Here is a 22,662-nt window from a genome sequence, read left to right on the forward strand (position 1 = left end):
TGATGGGTTTGATGTTATTGCTGCAGCTGTTAAGCAAAATGTGTAATTTTTATTTTCTTTTTACTTTCCTTCTTACTCTAGGAAGTTGTTTTAGCACGTTCAAGTTGCTTTTGGTATCATGGGTTGGATAACCTCTGTACATTACTATTATCCCAGTACAGCCTGGAGAAAAACTTGTGTTTTGGGTGCCAAGTAGAAGGCACTGTATGTGCACATTATCTGCTTCTCTGCAGTGCTTTGTTCTTGCAAACTTGCTCTTACAAAACACAGCACGGAGAATGACAGGAGAAAGTGAGGCCGAGAATTCAGAGCTGTGGAAATGACCGGTTAGCTGAGGGTTTGTTCCTGTTCTGGGTGTCTTGGATGGTTCTTGGTTTGAGTTTTTGTTTTAATCCGTGAAGACTGTAGTGAACGGGTAAGAGGCAGTTCCTTTGTCTCTGCTCTGATTGTATCAGTATGCAGCTATTGGTATGAAATGCTGCCATTCCCGAACATCCCGGCTAAACAAAAACCTTTGGAGCAAAGTGCTTAGGAAGGGCAAACAAGAAGCGTGGGCTTGGGGTGGGGATGCATGTGTGAACACTGGTGTTTAATTTACATTAATATTTCTTCGTCCACCTAGAAAAGAGTTAAACGGCAGAATCACCTGATCCGCTTTTCACTTCCCGAGCTTGTTCCTTAGAATGAGAAATACTTTCCTGTTCGCTTTTGAAAGAAACAACTTCAAAACCTTTGTGGCTGGGATGGCATCATGCTCTGCACAGCCCGGGTTCAGCTGGACCGAGATGCAGCCACCATCAGCAAGACAAAGGCAGAGATAATGAAAACGGGAACTAACCCAAAGAATTAAGGGGGCCGAGCAGTATCAGATGAGAGCTGAAAGGAAAACCCGGCTGGTGTTTCCGAGCACTGCATGCTCATCTCCGCTGCAAGTGACCGGTTTCATTGCAGGATGTCAGGAGGTGAGGACGGGACCAGCAGGTCCCTCCGCAGAAGGTCCTATATCAGTCACAGCACAGCGTGCTTCTGGCCATTTACAAGAGGGGAAGCGACAGAAATGGAGTTTTCTCTTCTCCCTCCGGCAGAATTTTGCGGAGAGATTGGAAGTGGAGGGAAGGAGTTAATCTCTGTGCAATCAGACTGTGCCTCCTCCCCGCTATTTTCTCCTCAACTCCTCTGTTGTTGCTGCACTGTAGTGCTCGGGCTGAGCTGCCGATGGAGCAGCTCCCTGATTGCACGAACAACACCTGCTCCAAAACTCAAAACTCAGGCGATTTACTTTTTAAATGACAAAAAAAACCCCAAAACCCCAACCCCCCCCCCAAAAAAAAGAGAGCAAACAAAACCAAAACACCCCCAAAAACAAAAGCAAAGACCAAAACAAACAAAACAAACAAACAAACAAACCCCCCAAAAACAAAAAACCAAAAAAACCCCAAACAAACAACAAAAAAAAACCAAAACAAAAAACCCCCTCAAAACCAAAACCACTTATAAAAGGGTTTATTTAGGGTATGCTAGCAGTTTGCTTTCCTCTTCCCTAAGGATTCAGCTTTTTAAGTCTCTGTGGCAGGGCCTCAGCCATTGCTTTCTTGAAAGCACTCCCAGACTCTGTAATTCTGCTGCTTCTGTGCATTCCTAAGCAACAGCCGCCACCACTGTCAGCTCTGCCATGAGGATCATCCTGCCTTCCCACTACTTCTTTTATAAGCTCTGCTGCTTTCAGAGATCTGTGTGATTGTTCCCATGGGGCTACTGCAGAAAGGCACAGTTACAAACTTAAATCAGAAAGGATCACTGTTATTGCCTAGCTCCACCTTTCCCATCTAATAGAGGACACAAAGCTTTTTGCTGGAAGTCTTGAGTTGGATCTTTTAACTTTTGGCTGAAGAATAGAATTGCCTAGATACCTGTCTCCACCAAGAGAGGATAGCAGAGCAAATTCTGGATCAGATCAGCAGTGTGTTTTCCCTAGAATCATATTTTCTTAGGTGCTAAAGTAATTAACACTTCAAAGGCAAATGATATAACATTTTCCTTGCAAAATTGTAGATAGGGTATTAATCATAATACTTTTGGATTTTGACATGAGCTATTTCCTGACAAGAAACAGGAATGGTACTGCATAAAGATCTCAGTATAAACATTTGGAAGTTGCTGAAGTCCATCATGCCAGTGTACACATTATGAGGTATCATTTTTGTGCAGACTTACCCACAATATCTGACCTAAGCAATAACCCCTCACTCCCTTTAAAGGTGCAGGTAGGGTGTTTTTGTCCATTTTCACATCTAGCACATGCTGCACCTGGAACCCCCTATTTTGCAGTATGACTGTGGGTGCACACAGCACCCTGCACTGTGCTTTTCATGTAACAAAGTCACCTCCTCACCACTTGGCCCTGTGTGGGTAACAAGGTCTGAGTTTTTATTTTAATATTTAAATTGGAAAAGCATTATTCTTTTAAGAATCTCTGAACATCAGCAATTCTAAACTCTACTTAGGATTTTTATGACATATCTTGATTGTATTGTAGTCCTTTGGAGTTTATTTCACAGGTGTGCACAAGTTCAAAATCTTCCCAAGTACTAGCATGTGTACAGTGGGGTCTCACTTGGCACGAGGGAAATCTGCTGTGCCTGTGGGGAAAATGACTGAAGTGAATTTGGCCCAGGGGCATATTCCAGCCTTCTTCTTCCCTTGCACAGTATCAGAACTATAACCACACAGCCCTGTTCCTAGAACACTCCTAGACAACACAAGCTCTGCCAATAGGATCCCAGTTTTAACTGAACTGTGAAACCAAAAGGGTGTTGGCTGACACAGGGTGGTGATAGTACCAGACCTTGTAGATGAGTTATTGACTTTTCTCTGCATCATTTTATTTTCAATTACAGAATCAATCTAACCTGGAGAACCATTGTAGGAAAATAGTCTATTAATTGACAAGATCAGAGCATTGACTAACATGGTTTTAATTTTAAGACTAGCAATAAACTTTATTTAACACTGGGTTTAGTTTTATCCTTTGAAAAACAGCCATGCTGGCCTCTTGCTTTTCACAAGGAGCTCAACTTGCCATGACCCAAAGCTTCAGTCTTCTTTATGAAAGAAAAATAAACATTTTTCTTTAAGAGGAGAAAGAAGAGTATTATTTTGTGATGCTTGAAGTCATATTGCATCATCTTGCAAAGCATGATAGAAAAAGGATGTGTGACTCACTCCCTTTTTCAGGGCCCTCAGACAGAAATATTAATCTCATATTATAACACCCTTTGCAAAGAGCTTTTCCTCATTAAGAAGTTGATAAGATGAAGTTGATAATGTAAATTCCCCTTACCTGCGGGAATGTGACGGTTTGTGCCAAACCTCAGAAAGTTCAGTGACCCTTGGGGTGGGCTGGGAAGTGTGTGCTTACTTCAGCACTCATTGAAACTCAGCCCATCCCTGTACCTTCAAGCATTTGTAGAGGGCTGGGTCTCTGGGAAGTGAGCTACCCATGGACAGGCAGCATAAATGTCATCAGGCATGAGCTCAGCCTCCACACAGTAGCAGTGATCCTTCCTCAGCTGACAAATTGTTGAGTTTCCATGGCACTTTAAGGCATGCTCAGATTTCCACTCAAGCCTTAAAACCTTGCCTTGAAAACCTTAGAATCTGAATCCATGGATTGGCTCTGTCACTTCTCATCATTAACAGGGTGACAGAAGAATCACGGACTCATTTTCCCTAGCCCAAAATGCTTCCAAAAAAACGTTCTCAGGGAACAGGGGACAACCTGAATCATAGCTCTTGTTGGCCACAGAGAATTTCTAGCAGACAAGTAGGAAGCCAAGGTGAAAAAGCAGATTGCCATAGTTTGATCCCTTATTGCTGTCAGGTGCAGGCTGTGCAAAAATTAATGTGGGCTTTGGGCTCCATTTTACACCAATGATTTCCACCAGTAACACAAACCTTATCATTAGCTATGGGGATCTTGTTGTTGCTCATCCCTGCTTGTTGAGTCTTCCTTGGTAATGAAGCCTTTACATTTTTGAAATGTTGTCTCCAAAATTTGAATTCCATCCAGAGGGACTACAGCAGATTTGGTTCTTCATTGCACTTTTATGGCTGTCCCAATGACTGGGGAAAGAACGTAGAAAACTGAGTGATTTGCACTTGTTTCTGCAGAGCTGTTAAATTTTTTAACAACATTCTTAAACTAAGACCTAATTCAGTTTGCACGTGATATCCAAGGGAAAGGCATTTGGGGCCTTTCCAAATACTAAGGCTGTAAATTTTATTACTGAGCACAGTTAGATGGGAGGAAGGGAGAGGAGGAAGGTGGGGCTGCTGCTCTGTTGCTTTTGTTAATGTCTTCATGTGGATGCAACAACCAGAATGCTGCTGGCTTTTTGCATTGAGCTGTGAATGAGGAGTGTATTTGTGTATTTGTCTGCCTGGCAGCACATATCATGAGAGGCACTTACCTTTAGAGGTAAGGAAACCATGGCAGTGGAGTGCAATATAACTTTACAGAGCTGGTCAGTGCAGAAGTCCAGCTGTCTAGTTTTCTGAAGCCAGAGACCTTCATAATGCTGCCTGGTGAAAATCCCCTGCCCTGAAGGATAGCCATGGGGGGTCCTCATGGATCACAGTCCAATCTGGTGTCCAGAAACACCCTGCTTCTAGCATAGCTCCAGAATCTAATCATCATGGATATCCCACATGAGGCCCTGACCCATGTTTGCCCACACAGCATTCAGAGAGCATTAACTCTGAATGTGTGGCTGCTGGATGGGACTGTCCAAAATGCAGGCAAGGGAGTGTATATCTGACCCTTGTTCACAGACAAACATTTCAGCTTTAGCTATGGGTAAAGGGGACTTTGAACTGAGACACGAGTCCATGAACTGCAGCACCTGGCAACTTCTCCCATTCTGCTAACTGTGCTGCAAGGTGTGCTCCTGCTGCAGCAGGGCTAGCAGAAACCTAAGCATGGTGGTATAGTAGGCTGCCCCAGGAAGAATTAATCAATTTTGCTCACCTGAGTCCATAAATTTGCCTCTATAAAATTTCTACAGTGGTTTTAATTGTTCAGTTTCATTCAGTACTTACAAATTAGGCTGGGGAGACTTATTCTTGTAGATAAAGTTCATATCTCTATGTTATGTAGCATATTAGAAAGGGAAGATGCCCCTTTATCCTAACTCAGAAGGATGTTTTTATTACTGTGAGATAGTCTGAAGATGAGAGTAGCTACATAAATGAGAGGATATGGACCTTGCACTCATGTATGTGCATATACATCACAGAATCACAGAATATATCAAGTTGGAAGGGACCCCAAGGATCATCAAGTCCAGCTCCTGGCCCTGCATGGGACACCCAAAGAATCCCATCATGGGCCTTGAGAGCATTGTCCAGACACTTCATGAGCTCTGTCAGGTTTGGTGCTGTGGCCACTTCCCTGGAGAGCCTGTTCCAGTGCCCAGCCACTTCCAGGTGAAAAACCTTTTCCAAATATCCAACCTAAACATCCCCTGATGCAACTTCAGGTCATTTCCTTGAGTCCTGTCACTGTTACCAGAGAGAAGAGATCAGTGTCTGCCCCTCCTCTTCCTCTCAGGAAGAAGCTGTAACTGCAATGAAATTTCCCCTCAGTCTCCTCCATGCTGGACAGACCAAGTGACCTCAGCTGCTCCTCACACAGCTTCCCCTCAAGGCCCTTCACCATCCTCAAGGCCCTCCTTTGGACCCTCTCTAACAGCTTCATGTCATTTTTATATTGTGGCACCCAAAACTGCCCCCAGCACTCGAGGTGAGGCTGCCCCAGTGCAGAGCAGAGGGGACAATCCCCTCCCTTTCTGGCTGGGGATGCTGTGCCTGATGCCCCCAGGACAGGCCTGGCCCTCCTGGCTGCCAGGGCCCTGCTGGCTCAGATCCAACTTCCCACAGACCAGGACCCCCCCAGGGCCCTTTCCAGAGTGCTGCTTTGCAGTCTCTCATTCCCAGCCTGTCTGTGCATCCAGGATTGCCCACATACATATGTGTGCATATATAAGCAGTGTTAAACGTACATCTTACTTGCCACAGACTGATCTGGAAGCACTCTGGAAATTGGAAGTGCTCTGCCCCCCCTTCCTCCTACTCACAGATTTACTAATGCCCTGGCACTGGTGTTCCTTGGACCCTCAGTGTTACACACAGATTTGTAAATGGGGAAATGAAGATACCAGAGCAGGAGAGACCATAGGAAACAGAAGTCAACATCTGTGGGGGGACTGATCATAGCCCAAGGACAATCCTCTCCATTGGTAAGGGTGGCATGAGATCTCTAGTAACTCCACAGTTCATCCAGTTCAGCATGACTAAAAGATTGCCCTCATTATTGTTTAACTTGGTGTCGTTGGTATTGTAGAGTGAAATGGAAATTACACGGAGAGTGAATTTCACAGGGAATGGAAACATAGGCTGAGCCTAAAAACCCCTGTTTCCACAAAACCCCTGTGGCCCCCCAGCAGTTGAGTTTTGTGTGAGTAAGCACCCCTGCTGCCCCTCCTGAGGACACAGAATTGTGTGTTACCAGAACACAGGCAGCACTAGCATGGCTGCAGGCCAGGATGTGGGGAGGAAGGCTAGTTCTTCAGCTCTGAGCTTTGTTGAGACTGGCTTGTGTTTTACCAAGATTGGTGTTTGGACACTGATATGCTAAAGGAGAGGCAGAGCTGGTTTGACAGATCCACACTTGTGTTACAATGAAATTCCTGGAGCAGAGAAAATTTTCAACCATGCAGAAATCTTTTGATGTTGCAAACTGTGTTCAGAATGGCAGCACCTCTTCCTGGAACCCTTAGCCATGAGCATGTAGATATTGACTTTAAACAGATACAGGATGGCACTGAGTGAAGGTTTATTCATGGAACACTCTGACACACAGACTTTTTTGATACAGCAAAGGTAGGGAAAAGTCGCAAAGCTGGAAGATTTTTTTTCTTCTCTCTTGTGTATTAGGGGTGCAGAGTCAATAGATGCATCACTGAGTGAAATCAGATTTATATCAACAAGATGAACTGGCTGAGCACAATATTGCAAGGGCCAGTCCCAATAGTCAATCTGAAAAGGTAGAATTGCAGTCATTTGATAATAACAGTTTCTTCAAGTGTGAGCTATCAGTTCAGAATTTCATTATCGAGTACTGCTGGAAAATGTATATGTTTATATTTGGTTGTAAAGCAATCTGCAGCTACATGAGGAGAGCAGAATTACAGTGCCATATACATGATGAAGCCTCAAGTATTATTCCATTACTGGAAATCTCTAATGTCACATGAGTCCAGATGACTGTGCTTTATCCTAAATTCTTTAAGATTCATCTTAGAATTGAGCTTTTTGGGGTCAAATTGGGGCGAATCCAAGCAAAACTTTCAAATTTTTCATTACTTCCACCTGAAGTTACCAATCCAATCAAGCCAAAAGCTTCTGAAAGCGAGCAGATTTCAGATAATCCAGTGAAACAGTGTGTTTGCACTGAAACCTGAAACTTAATGAGATGTACATGTTTGATGACAAGTTCTGCAGAGATCCAGCTGTGGCATATGGGTAGGCTTCAAGTGTGTCTTTCAGCACACCAGGCTGCTAAATGTCAAACAAAAGAGCACAGGGACAGAGTGTGGTGACAGTATACATTGAGGAAAGAGCAGATATTTAAAAAAAAATCTTATTCTATTCATTGTTTCATTTGTCATGAAGGATCTATCGTGAAACCTGTCTTGCTCATCAAGAAAACAGCAGTACAAAATGAGAGAGACCTGGAAAGACAGGTAATATTGAAAGATACTCTCAAGCTTGAGCAGCCTTGAGAATCATGGGACACACAAATGATGTGTGGTTGTGGAAAATGGAAATTAAATGTTTCTGGGACAATGATCTGGAGGAGCAGGAAAGACTGCTCAACACTGCAGACCCAGATGTGTGACATGAGACTGTCACACTGTGTGATGGAGTGTGGGAGCAAGGCAGGACATTTTGTGAAAAGTCTGGAAGTGCTAAAGTATTCTTGCCAAAAGAAAAAAAAAAGTCATTTACCGTGGAAGGACTCAAGGTGACAGCAAAGGGAAAACAATACAGTGAGTTGTTCAGGACTAAGAGGTTATTTCTATCATTAAGGGATATTAAAAAGTTTACTGACTGAATAGATGCTGGATGCTCTGTCTTTCCTAAAGATAAAGGTGCTGAAAAGATCACTTGCTGCTCATAACTGTCTGCATTAGGAAAAAGTTAACAGAATGAAACTTGATGGAGGGCAGAAATATGAGAAGCAGAAAACAATATCAGTGGTGTGGCAATCAGTGCAAATGATGCAAGAAATATGTAGAACTTGTAACAGACCCAGGTCACTGTTAAAACATTTACAAAACACAGGAAAACTGTGCATAGCGAGCAAGGAAAGAGATTCCTACATCATGAAAGATATTCTTTGGATTGTAACACAGTGCATCAAACTGAAAAAAGATTTTTCAATTAGAAGTCTCAAACATGCCATTACTGGCAATGTCATGGTCAGTGTGAGGTGTATGTCAAAATGGAAAGGTTACAAAGAAAGCTGCAATGAACTGCTGTTGGGAAGAACTGTGCCTAAGCTGGCAGAGCATGCCCTGAGAAAGGGAAAAGGTTAGAAAATTAAGATGCAAGTCATCTAGTGTGGTGATGTGAGTCACCTAACTATATGTGACAGTTCATGCTCCATCTGTCAATACACAATCACATTATCTGCATCAGACATTTCACACCCATGATAAGGCCACTGTATCTCTGTTCCCCTGGCCATAGGGGTCTCCAGTGTGAAACAGGTAGAAAAAAAAGGCTTCAGGTGTGCTACAGGAGACAAAGCTTCACCCCTAGGCAGATGCACAAACCCTCAAGGAAGGCCAAGGAGCACTGACCCTGCTTTCCCCATTTATGTTCAGAGATTGTTCCTGTGCTGAATTGTCAGGGAAGAGCACAACACTAAACTGGCAGCCAAAATATCCTGTGATAGCCCTGATTGCTCTGGTCATGTGATGAGAAATTACTGGACTGAACAGCAGAAGGGCAATTACTATATCCAAAAGAAAGAGGCAGAGAAGTTCTGTTTTGTACATGGATCAATGAAGGCACAACACAAATGCAAGACAAGTGTCAAGCATGGACCAGGCCAGAAGAGCAGAGATTGTTAGGAGAAAGGACTGAGATTGCTCAGTGAACGACTTTCAATTTCAGGGAGAAAGACAGAATTTTGTGAGGGTGTGACAACCCCTGTGGTTGTACCTTGTGAGAGACCATGGGATGGGACTGGGGTGGACGACACTTGACTGATGGAGGAGATGTAGAAGATGTTGAGACAGATATCAGCAGGTCAGCCAGGAGTGGGTGTGTAAAAGCCTATCTTCCTGAGACAACATATGTGCCCAGCCTATCCCTGGCAGTCACATCCACTATTGGGAATGACAGATACTGTCAACAGACATATGGATATCAGCTTGCTCATGTGGCCCCTTGCATCTTGCTCAGAGTCATAAAAAAAGGTGAAAAAATGAACTCTACACAATGTGAATGCATGCCCAGGACAAGGAAATTAAGATCAGATTCAGAGGTTGGAAATTATTCACTGAATTATTTCCTTGTTAGCTCCAAAGCTGAACAATCTGTTGCTAGTATGGATTTATCTAAAAAAAGTTACATAACAGCAGATTAGTAAGATTGACTGAAATTCCAGAAAGTGCCATACTTACCATGATTTTTGAGCAACCTGACGGCTTATGATATTTTGTCTTTTACAGGTTGCTATCTTTACAGGTTTTTAAGTAAGAAAGGAAATTTCAAATGGGTTCTAAAAAGTGGTATGGTTTGATATAGAACAGTAGTTTTTAATCTGTTGTCTATGAGACATCAGGAGGTAGGCTGCAAAGCATTATCAGTTTATTTTCTTTAAAACCCACGCAACATATTCCCACGTATTCAGACTGGGAAAATCACCTCAAATTTAGAAACATCCTACAATATATCTCAAGAATGCATGTATTTTAAAAGAAAGCACTGTGCCTATAATAGCCCATTCAACTATTTTTGTAACAATTGCACCCACTGTACTTAAAATTGCTTTGTTCTCATATGACCTGGCACAATGACAAAAACCAATGACACATGAGCACAATGGCAAGTGCTTGTCCCAAGAACCTCAAGTATTGTATTATACACTTAAGGGGTGGGTGGGGAATCTGATTTGAGGGGAGAAGTTTTGCATGCTGACAGGACAGCGTGGGATTGAAAATCTGGTAAAACCTGGTTGCTGGCAAGGGAAGACTGGGGAGGTACAGAACACATTTCAAGTTTTAAGTACAAAATTGGTGGAAGTTTTTGTTAGTTTATTTTGTATGTGATTTCTACTTTTAGTTAAAGGTTCATCTGAGATCAGTTTTGTCTGTTAAGCAAACATCACTTGTGACATTTCAACATCACAGTACTGGGGTCTGTGCACCATGAAATACAGTGCTAATGACTTTAAAAGAGCCTGTCAGGACTCACTTGGCTCTTTCTGGTGAAATTCTCTGCATTTTTATGTGCTCTGCTTGGCACACTGGGCTGCTGAGCAGTTGCATGATGTCATATTTCCTGTCTAGGACTTTACCTTTCTAAAGCTTTATGTTGTTATGCTGTGACACACCAAGCTGCAGAAAAAGAAAGCTTCACATCCAAGGAGCTGAATTAAAGGTTCTTGAACTTGTGAAGCTGAATTATTTTTGGTTATATCTTTATACCTTGTGAACAGCAGAGTGGAAGTTAACAGGATGAAGTTAACAAGCTTTCTGGTTCTCAGGGGAGCCAGGGTGTGAGGCACACTTCCCTACTGCTGGTAAAACTTAATTATGAGGTACCAGTAGTAAATATTAAAAGATAAATATTTGATCATGTAAATGGTGTGTGTGTGTGTGTGTGTGTTTGGATTTCTGTGAAGATTGGTGGAAGAAAATTATTGTACATCCCTAAATTAGGATCCTTTAGGCCTATCTCAGATCAGTGAGCCTTAAGCCTGCTGAACAGTGTCTTCCCCTGCCTGCTCTGTGTATCTCTGTATGCCTCTGAGACAAAAAGGTCTGCTTCTTTTTGGCCAAAGCTTGGAGATCCTTTCAACTAGCAGCACCAGGTGTGGGTCACTTCTCCATCTAAAGGCAGAAGGAGCTACAAGGCGGAGTTGAGAGAGATTTGGAGAGTAGGAATCCACACTGGACACAAGAAGCATCTTGTTTAGTGCTTTGTTGCAGAAAAAACTCTGGCACGAGAGAGGCATGGGTGGAGTTGCAAGCCCTTCCTCTGCTGGAAACAGCATCTGGTTGTATCTCCAACACACCCTTCCTCCTGCCCTCCGTGCCCAGGAGCGTGGGGACACGAAAGGGCTGCCACTGCAGGAGAGAGCAGTCCCCTGTGTGCTGCTTCTGCAGGGAGTTTTCCCCCAAAGGGGAGCCCATGTTTTCTTTGCTGGGTGTTTTAGGGATTTCTTTGTGTGGACTAAGCAAACACGAGCATGTGGTTTGGTTCTGCCAGGATGGGCGGAGTTGCTCAGGACAGTGTTAGGAAGATGAATTGTCTGCTAACAGCAGGCAGGGGGTCCTGCAGCTTTCCCTGGAGCCTCTGGGCCTGGCCTGGTGATGAGGAGACTATGGCCAGCCAGATCAAGGGTAGATTAGGTGCTACACACTTGGCTGAGCTGCTCTTGAGCTGACAGTTCCTACTGCTCCTGTTTAAACAAGCATACTTTAGAAATTGCAATGCTGTTACCTGACTTATGCATCACCTAAAAGGCAAGCAGGCTTGACAGCAAATGGGACCAAGGAAAAAATGGACTTGTATGGTGTGACTTTATGTGGTGACAGTGGCAGGACCAAAGGGAATGGCCTGAAGTGTCAGGGGAGGTTTGGTTTAGATATTAGAAAAAGGTTCTTCACCCAGTGGGTGTTTGGGCACTGGAACATGCTCCCCAGGGAAGCAGTCACAGCACCTGACAGAGCTCAAGAAACTTTTGGACAATGCTCTTGGGCACATGCTGTGACTCCTGGGGGTGGTGCTGTGCAGGGACAGGAGCTGGACTTGGTGATCCTTGTGGGTCCCTTCCAACTCTGCATATACTGTGATTCTGTAATTCATAGGTCAACAGGACAGGGGAAGGAAAGAAGGTGGAGGAGAAAAAAACCACAGCAACTCACAGCTTCATTTCAGACCTATTTCTCTCTCTGCTTCAGTGATACAGGTTCCTGCTTAAATCAGGACCCTCCCATTTTTCATTCTGAATGATCTACTGCAATTCTGAAACAGAAACAATAAAGTAAGGTCTATCCATGCCACCCAAATCATCATGACAGCACATCTGTGGCTAATGATTGCCAGCAGCATTTGCCTTTTGCCCAACCAGGAATCTTTACCTGCCTCAGTAGGAAGTGGCGTGACTGGCTTGGAAACATTCCAGTCCTTAGAATAGGGTGAGGAGAGTGATTCTTGATCACTGGGCAGTTATTTCTAAGGGTGCAGGAAGCAAAGAAAGATACAGAGTTCTGTGGAGGCACAGCTCCCCCCCCCCACTCCACTATCCCTTCTAAGAAGGATTAATTCAGGCTGTAATGAGTATGCACAAGAAAAGGTTACTGAGATGATCAAGGAGTGAAGATCCTATCTTACATGAATAAATCAGAAAGGCTCTGGCTGTTCAGCCAGGTAATCAGGAATGGAGGAGGAGAGATGATTCCTGTCTGTAAATCCTGCATCTATGTATGCATTAATGGAGAAGAGAGAAAATAATGACACGTCTTGGCACAAAATCTAACACATTTATTTGGGATATATAGGAGTATGTCTAAATTTAGGCAAGAAGTTAGAAGGCTTTTAGCTGTTTCAGGGATGTCTCAGCTGCTGGGCAGCTTTAGAATAAAAGCCTTTGCTTTTCTTTCCAGAGTCTACAACAAAGGCAGTATTTGTCTTTCCCTGAGAAGTGAGAGCACATGTCCTAAAACATTTCCAGCAAAGACATGCACTGGAGCAATTTGTGTTCTCTGACTTCTGTTTCTACAAGGTTTCATCTTAGACTGATGCAACAATTTCTTAAATGAAGAAACTGGGTTTTAATCTAGCTTGTTTTTTTCTTGCCTCTCTCCCCCCCCCCCCCCTCGCCCAGACTCTCCATTTCTATACAAGTGTTCAGGTCTCTCTTGTGCTTGCAGGGGCGGAGAGTAATTTCTGCCCTTGCTAAATTGCTGTGGCATCAAACAAAGCAGAGGGAAGACCAGAGGAGCCTTTCTGCAGCATCCCTATCATAACTATTCACTCATATCAGACAATGTGGATTTATGGACTACAGAAACATCATTTGTGAGCATAGCATTTCTCCCTGGTTTTGCCTAGATTAAGGAAGCCTAAAAGGAGTATGGATGGGTGTGATGGATTTGCCTGTGAAACTGGGGAACAGTCCTTGCAAGCCCAAGGAGTGTTTTCTGTTCTTATGCCCCTTTTCATTCAGTGCTGGACAGAGTGGTGTCTGAAGGAAGTGCTGTCCTGCTTTTTGAACAGCACAACATGAGTAAAGACTCTGTGGCTGCTGAAGTGTTAGAGCTGTGCTGGGAGGGGAAGGAGCACTGGCTACTACTGGCTGATATCCATAGCCTGGGGGTATTTAATGGAGGATGAAAATGCTGCTGGCATTAGGCTTTGTGGAGGCAAATCTTCCATTTGGTTTCTGGAACAGGAATACAGATAGGAGCCAAATGAAGCTTCCATGTGGTTAAAGGAGCATTTGCCCAGGAGTCAAAGCTCTTCTGAAAAATGTTTTACCCTGAAAGCCACAATTATGACATTGTACAGATAGATCAGCTGTACAGATCAGCTGTACAGCTGATCTACTCTACAGCCCACCTGCCCTGCCAGAGCAGTGCCCCAGAGACTTCCTGCATGCTCCCAGCTGTCATCCACAGACAGACCTCAGCAGTGTGGCAGACAGGGAGAGACTCCTGGGCACAGTAATGTCTCTCGTGGACCTGTCCATTCTGCTTGTGATGTAACTCAGTGTCCTAGCAAACTTGGTGAGCAGCTGGTTTGTGGTGAAGTCCTTCTCTCATAGGGTAAATGCTTCTGTATCCATCTCCTCCAGAAAGATGACAACAATGTCAGATAAATTTTGCTCAGGATATCATTCCTCCTTTTTCAACAACTGAGAGGCAGAAAAGCTCAGCTATTGTTTAAAAAAAAAAAAAGTTGAGTTAGAAAAAGGAGGGTTGAAAAGGGAAATATTTTTTTAACCAGGTCTAAAAGTATTCATGAAGATGATGATGATGACCTCCTGACATCCCAGCTGTAAACAACAGTTATAGTATTTGTTAGCAAAGTCAAATCTTATAAGGAGCAGCTGAGGGAGCTGAAGTTCTTTAGCCTGAAGAAAAGGAGGCTGAGGGGGGGAGCTCATCACTCTCTAAAACTGCCTGAAAGGAGAGTGTATCTGGGTAGGGGCCAATCTCTTCCCCCTGGTAACAAGTGATAACACAATGTAAAACCAGCCTCAAGCTGCACCAGGAGTGGTTTAGATTGGATATTAGGAAAAAATACTTCACTGGAAGGGTTATCAAGCACTGGAATAGGTTGCCAAGGGAAGTTGTGGAGTCATCATTCCTGGTGGTATTTAAAAGACATGTACTTGTGGCACTTAGGGACATGGTTTAGTGGTGGGTTTGGCAGCATTAGTTTTGAACTTAATGATCTCAAGAGTCTTTTCCAACCTACATGATTCTATGATTCTGTGTTTACTGAGATTTAAAATTACTGGGAGATATCTCTCACAAGGTTGTTAAAGCCTATGACAACTTTGTGGGAACAGAGAAGTTCCATTTCTAGCAGTTCCTCTTTCTAAAATTTACTTTGTATTTTTTGGGGAAGCTTTATTCTTTACTGCCAGGGTGGTACTGATTTAAGTACTCTACTTTTCCCATAGGCCTAACTCTGACCCCTCCCTCCTCACCTCAGCATCATGGCACTCTGTTGTATTGTTATGTCCCCTTATCCACTTCTGGTGTCACATTCTGTCACATGAATGGGCTGTTGTGCCACTGCCAAAAATAAATGCTGTGTTGGCTTTTCCTAAATATGTACAGACTCAGCTGGGTCTCCAGGACTTTTTATAGCCCTCCAGTGCAGTCCTATCTTTGGTAGCATCAGCATTTCCATAGCAACTAACTGTGATGTCAAAGCAACTTGGTTTTTTTGGTGAAAACAGGCAGGAAGCAATGAACTCTTCATAAGCAAACATCCAATTTTAATTTTCAAGTGTCTCTCATAGTGTCTGCCACCGCTGCTGTTTATGGTTCTAATCCTAATTATCTCACTGTTCCCTTGCTGTCCCCCATCTGTCACACCCACCTGCTGCATGTTCTTTGGTTGGGTCCTGCAGTGTGCCCTTCCTTACAGGAATGTGTGGGGATTGAGGAGAAAGGTGTGCTCCATGCAAAGCTGGAAGCATGAGCAGGAATGGGAGAGATAGAGCAGTAGCATTTATATACAAGCTTTTTTTTTTCTCTCTAAACCAAAATTAACAGAACTGGTCAACACCAGCCTTCTCCAACCTTTTCCAGTAGTGGACATATTTCCAGTGAAATGGGTAGCTTGCAGTGATGTGACCTGAGCCTCCTGACTGTACTTTCCAGGACCTCTTACAGTCAGGCTCTCCAGGGGGAAGAATCATGGATTGATGTGTTACACTGACAGCTTATAAGAGAAAAAAGGAGCTTCTGAGTCCCAAAGGCTGCTTGCTAACCCTATCTTAAATGAACCCTCAAGACCCCAGATTCTGCCTCAGCCTTGTCCACTTACACTGCTGCCACTTTGCATGTCCTCTACCCAGAGCACAGCAGGGAACAGTAGGGGATTTAACTTTTAATAGGATCTCTCTGTCTTTATCTGCAGTACTGCATATTCCTTGGACCAAAGATTCACGTGATGGAGACTGCCTTGTGGTATTAAGGATTAAGCCTGTAAGAATTTTGATTTGTAGAGCAGACTTCCCCCCCTGCTGAGGGTGGGAGAAACAACACATTGCGACTTAATGCTGCAAAGAGTAGAATTTATCTACTTAGAGCTTTTCTAGATGTTATCTGTTTTGTGGGACTGGTTGTGTTTTTACAGTTTAAGTGAAGATATAAGAGTGATTTTTCTATCCGCAGGAGTGAATGAAGTTTACCCAGTTCTACTTTGGGCAAGGAAGAGTCAATGTACTCCTCCCTGCCCAACCTGAATCAACAAATAAATGAGCTTACCTCCTCTTTAATTACAGGTAAGTCACTGGCTCATTGGCAGCAGAAAATGCACTGTGGTTTCTCCTGCTTTTAATTCTCAAACAAATACATACATATAAAAAAGGAGCTGAGAGAGAAAAATGAACTACTGACTTCCTGGCCCTGCAGAGGAGACAAGTTCACACAAAACCTCGTCTGCCTTTGCTCCATGGGAAGATATAGGCAGGGCTCTTACTCATCTATAAATTGCCTTGCAGACTTCCTTCTCCCCCATCACAGGCACTGGTTGGCACTTCATCCTCTGGGATCATGTTGTGACCATGGGAGTTCCTGGCTGGACCTGGGGCTCCTTGGCCCAGGTGAGGCACAGTGCAGCTCTGCACTGTGACAGAAAAGGGACATCTCATCACTCAGTGTCCCTAGGGCAGCAATGTCTCCTACCTTCTGTACCCATCACAGGGTGACAGGACCATCTGCAGCTCCCACCTCGTCCTGTTTGCTGTGCAGCTGAGCTGTTTGCTGTGCTGAGCTGGCTGCTGGCTCCAGCAGCGGGCAGGACACTGCTGCACACAGCCAGGGCATCTGCACATTCCACCTCACACCCCCAGCCTCCACTCATTCACCTGCTGCAGCCATTCATCCCAAAACCTAATGATGGCCACAAACCTGGCAGGTATTCAAATAATCATTTAAAAATAAATGCATATAAACTCAGTATCATGATAGTTCCTCTCATAATATAGCCATCACTGCTTGCAAAATGCTACAGTTACAGTTGCTCATTACAGATATACTGTAATTTACTTCAGTTTTGTTACCATTTCTCAAAACTTCTATCTGTGGCAAAGTTTTTCAACCAGTATGATGACAATAATAATTATTTTAGGGAAAATCAAGCAAATCAAAACAACAAATACATACTAATACATGTTTTCTAACAAAAAAAATCCTGGCAGAATATCACTAATACGTTGTGGGTTTTAAAGTTGTGCCGATGGGGTCTTGTCTTGAGACCCTGCTGCCCATCCAGTTCCATGCCAACAGAGCTGAATAAGCATTTCTCAAAATAACACCCAAATGCATTCAGCAGAGTACATGCCTTCTGCTTTTCTTTTTTCTGCCCCTTCTTGTCTGCAGTGCTTCCTAGAATCTGAACTGCAAAGGTCAATCAGCTCAGATAACCAGTGTCTCCTCAGAGAAGAGAGCCAGGTACCTCCTCAATGGGATTTAGAAAAGGAAACACCTGTTGGCCCTCAAGCAGCCTTTATTAAACTCCAGCCAGACCCCACCTACTGTGCTGATCTTCTTCACCTGGGATGCTTCCAACAAGATGAGGTAAATCAATGCCCAAGAGACATTTCTTTCTTCTTTTCTCTAAGTTTGCTATTTCAATGCTAGTAAGACTATTATTAGGAAATTAGGGTTTCTTTCTATCATCATCACAGTGTGATTTCATGTACTCACCTGTACTCTCAAGTTTATGAACTTTGTGCAGAACCTGGTCTTTACCAGCCCCTCTATATTTTGTTCTTTCAGTTAAAAACTTTGAATTAAATATTGACAGTCTTTAGCAATAAGGAAGAGTTAAAAGCTACAGAAATAACCCAGACCTAAGCAAAATCACCTGCTTCTGCTTTTTGAATTGCATTGTGATTTTTGTAGTTGCTGTGCAGATCATTTTCTGCATGAAGTTTTCTTAGCAGTAGTGTTAACAATTGGCCCAGATCTAGACCCTAACATTAACTCATGTTTTGGTTTATATGCTGTGCTAAAAAAGGGGGGGGAAATAATCTGCTTGTTGGTTAAACCAAGCTAAAAGAATATTGCAATTTGAAATGCCTAAAGTTTATAATTCTTCCTCTGCAAGAATCAGCTGAATCTGACCAATGCTACCTAGTGAATAACCTCCTGTTTTTATCATGGTATAATATGGGATTATAGCATCTGGCCAATGAGTAGCTGTCTGTTTTGTGACAGGCCACAAGTAATCCTGACCCCATATATTTGTAGAGATACTGGAATTTAATCAATTTACTCAGCAAAATTGTATTCACTTGTTTGGTTAGCAAAACAGATTACAGTGAGGATTTGATGGCTGTACTAGGTAAAGGCTCCAAGGCTCAGTACTGAATGTTTGGAAATCTGGAGAGAAAAAGGGGAAAAACATACATTTGAAAAATTATCCTACCTCTGAGACCTTCTCCATGTCAAAAGGAAGGCTGTGATTACTTCTACTGGCAGAAGAAAGGCAAGTTACAAAGGTAGTGTGGGTAAAAGATGAGAGCTTGTGGTGCCCTGGAGGCTATTACAAAGGAGGTATCTATGGCTGCTGCACTTGTTATAGAAAGCTGACTGAAAGGAGGAGGGAGTTAGAACAAATGTCTCCAACATCTTCAATATGTGCCATTTGGTGTTAGTGGTATCACCCCTTTTGTCAGCTTGTGCCTGAATGTCTGTACCCAGACACCAATTTTCTGTCCTTTCCCTTGGAAATGCTCAGAGCTGCACAGACAGTTGTTCCAGAGAAGCAATGTGACAAGCACATCTCCCTCTGCATGCCCTACACCTGGAGGGAAACCAAGGCAGGCTCCCTGCAGGATGTGTCTGACCCCTGGTTCCTGTGTCCCCATTTCCCCTCTGTGGGCTCTCTAACACAAGGTGTCTGGCCATACAAGTGGAGTCATGCTTCTGTGTCTTGCCTGAGCTTGGGAAACAGACAGTGAGTTTTGCTCTTTGCCATTCAGTCTGTCCTTCCTGAGGTGGCAGGGACCCTCTCAGACCCTGCTGAGGTGATGCACAGGGAGGAGCTGAGCTTCCACATGCAAGGTGAAGGTGGAAGGTGTGCCTCTCCTCTCACTCCTAATCCAAGAGGGTGCTGTCCTGATAGCACTGCCTTTCTGGGGGAGGTGAGGCCCTTTATGAAGCCTCTTCTGAAAAATTGCTCTGCCTGTGAGGGGACAGCTTCTGCCTTGCAGTGAGGAACAAGGTACCTCAGTCACAGAGAGCTGGTGTGTGACACCAGTGTGTTTATATGCTGCTCATGAAGCAAGGAAGGTTTATCTACTCTTGGAGCTGCTTTGTTACATTTAGATTTTTAGTCAAGTTTCCCTAAATTAAGAGGTAGCAGGGGAGGAAATACTGTCCTCTGCCTACAACCTTTTTCCAGCCACGAGGATGCCCCAAGGGGCTGAGGCACCCAGGAGAACAGGTTCTTCCAGCAGGCCAGGAGAAAAGCATCTTCCTAGTGATTCCAAATGGTTAGCATTCAGAAACTGGTCCTGGTCTCCCTGCAAGCTCTTTGTGCATGTGCTGTGGGGAGGATTTTCCCTGCTCCCTTCCAGCTTTATAATCCCCTGGGCCTGTTAATAAAAAGAAGCCACAAGAGAGGCAGCTGTTGCAGTGAAACACAGCAGAAAACTTCCCCAAAAGATAGTATTTATCCAAGGCAATAAGGAGGAGCTTCCTTATTTTGCAGAGCTATCAGTTTTGCACCTCTCTTTTACATTTATTTCCAGGCTGCATAAGCCAGTGTGACCTGTCATTGTTTGCTTAGAGGGATTGTTTTGCCTTCCAGCAAAAATACCAGTTATTGCTAATTCTCTTTTACTGCTAAAGAGATAGCTCTGCTTGAGGGAAGCCTGATATTGAAGGCTGTGAGACTCTCCCATCTCTCTGAGGAGCTTCTTCCACGCACCTCTATGGCTACACCAACCTCCTCCTTCCCTGGCTTCCTTTCCTCTGACCCAGAGTCCGTTTTCCATCCCAAAGAACAATGGGATGTCATCCATAAGAGGGGAAGTTACCCTACAGAGATGGGATATCCTTATTAACCCCCTCCAGACCAGTCTTAGCCCATGTTGTCCTGCTAAGGTGACCATGGTCTTGCCCTGGCCTCTCTGTCTGAGTAGCACTGTGGTTGCCAGGTTTTGGGGTCAGTTTTTCCCACCACCTCTGAAATAATCCAGTGATCATGTGCTGGAGAATGACAGCAGAGTGGCAGTGATGGCAGGACTGATCATGCTGGGTTGGATACACATGCAAGCTGACAGCCCAGCCACAGGATCAGGGCAGGAAGATGTGATGGCTGTGGATTTGAGCACTTTGAGGGGTGTGAAAGGCATGAAAAGAAATGGTCACTAGTTAGAGACCAGCTAGAAGCTCTGAGTGAGGCCTCCACCTTAGTATTACCCATCTTCATTATGGAAGTGCCTGCAGAATTCAACCTTTTCTGTGAGAGTGGAGCCAAGTAAGGAACCCCACTGTTCCTTCTGGAGCAGTTCAGAGGTCTCTCCTCAGCAACACATCCTTGGCCAATGGCTACTCCATGAAAGCTGGGACAAGCCTGAATCTCATCTCTTGTTTATGCCAGGGCTCCCTTAGGATAAAGAAAGCTGCTGCATTTTCTCACCCTCTAAAAGCATTTCTGTGTATGGGGGAGCTAGGAAGGAATCTGCCAGTCTGCATCCACAAGGCTGGGCAAAGAAAGGCACAAAACCTTTTCTTGTGGTCCACTTATTGAAAAGGAAAAACCCAGGGAAATCTCTTCCAGGTGCTTTTGATCACTCATGGCTTCTAAGTAAGACATTTTGTTCCTCGGGGCACAAGGGAGGTTGGGCATATTCTCCTCAGAGCCCAACCCCACATCAAGCACAAGAAAGGTATTTCCCAATAGTGGCTCCCTCTTCCCAGCTGAGTTCAAGGGCAGATCTTGAGCTTTTCTTCAGCCACTGAGGATATGGCAAGGCTGCCTGCCTGTAAGACACAAGGTCTCAGGCTGTCCCTGTTCCAAGCCCTATGGAGCTGCTGCCATCCCTGCATTTCAGATTTTGGACTGAACAGCTCCAATCACCAGATTGTGAATGACTCAAATGCTCTTCATCACCAGTTGTTGACTCTTTCCCTTTTACTTTCCAGGAAGGGGGAAGAGACTGATTTATTCACTTTGCTGGGGTGGCAAAGGACAGAAACAAACTGTAAAAAGGAACGGCATATTCCAAAATTATTCAAATCCTGAGGTTTACTGCATGCAATCTGCCCTTCCAGCATTTCAGCCCTCCCATGAGTGGTATCTTAATTTGCATCCAATTATGAGTAAAGTATGCACCATTTAACTTTCTAAGGGAATTCTCACAAACTGCCATGTGAGATGCTCCTCATAGCTTAATGATAACTGGTTGCAGAAAGGTGCTGCAACTCTGTGTGTGTGGTTGTATCATTGCTTTTCAGAGAGCTCAGACTGCTCATCTTTGTCACATGTTCCATGCTGCAAACTTCTCAGGGAGATTTTTATTTTGTTGGAGAGTGAAAAAAGGGGAAAGGAGAGAGTGATAAGTCAAAATTTTTAAAGGAATGTCATGCAAACCCCCCTCACTGTGGTGCTGAAGTCCTGAGTGAAGTTTTATTGCTAATATTTTCTTTTACTATGATGATAATTAGAGGTATAAATGATTTTACTGTGCATGGTGCAAACATTATAAATTGCCTCTCCCAGCCTCTCAAATTACCAATAATCTAACAGTCTGATGTCAGCAAATCTGAAACCATCAAGTGGCTAGGAATTTATCACCCCAGAGAGAAAGAGATCACTGATCACCTTCTCCACATGCTCAAGCCTTTCACTCAGTCCCCTATGCAGTGTCTTCTTTTTCCTTTAAGAAAACAGAGCAAACCAAAGGTCTGTGCCATGACCCAGGATTCTGTAGGTCCTGAGACTCCAGGAATTGTTGGTAGGGAGCAGAGCCTGGTCTGTGGAAGTCTTGCAGCAAGTGGCATTTTGCAGCCAGGCAGCCTCCATTTTGGGGTGGGTTAATCTGCCCAGAGCTGTGTATGCTCCCAGCCCAGCCTTTTAAAAGCCTTTATTAAACAAATTCCAAAGGAATGCTGGCAGGACACCACAATCAGCACTGCTAAGATTTTTTTTTTAAAAAATCACTTCACTGCCATTGTTTGAAGGATATTTTCTATTTCTGCTATTCTTTTCGCTGAGAGGTGGTGACAGCCATGGAGAGATGCATTTGTAAACATTCATAATTCTCTCCTGGCTAAGGCCAAGACAATACCCTTTCCTTATCTCAGAGAGCAGTTGAATTAATGGTGATGTCAGTCAATGGACTCTTGATTTTGTTGATTCCTCTCCAGCTCAGTCACCAGCCTCCAAGGAGGATATGGGGTTCAAACTGTCATGTGGCCAATAGTTTTTACAAAATTTTCATGTGTCATGCTGATATGATTGAGTTTTGCAAACAGCCAATTTCCCAGTCCTCCAGTAAAAAACCCCACAAGTCTCACTTCTTTCCCTGCCTTAGATAATCCATATTTTAGCCTCTGGGGAATTGGTAGGCCCAAATTCTGGAGCAAATGCTGATTAAACAGATGTATT

At 43.9% G+C, this 22,662-nt stretch overlaps 1 protein-coding gene across 1 annotated transcript in view; it reads left to right on the forward strand.

The window, feature by feature from the left end:
- C6H11orf24 (chromosome 6 C11orf24 homolog) overlaps positions 1-22,662 on the forward strand; it is a 68,844-nt gene that overhangs the window by 7,041 nt on the left and 39,141 nt on the right. Inside the window, exons 2-3 of the mRNA XM_066551959.1 lie at positions 16,212-16,321; positions 17,421-17,618. The gene's annotated coding sequence lies outside the window, so the exon portion shown is untranslated. The remainder of the gene's footprint in view (positions 1-16,211; positions 16,322-17,420; positions 17,619-22,662) is intronic.

This window comes from Molothrus aeneus, chromosome 6 (genome assembly GCF_037042795.1).
Source record: "Molothrus aeneus isolate 106 chromosome 6, BPBGC_Maene_1.0, whole genome shotgun sequence".
Taxonomy (NCBI): Eukaryota; Metazoa; Chordata; class Aves; order Passeriformes; family Icteridae; genus Molothrus; species Molothrus aeneus.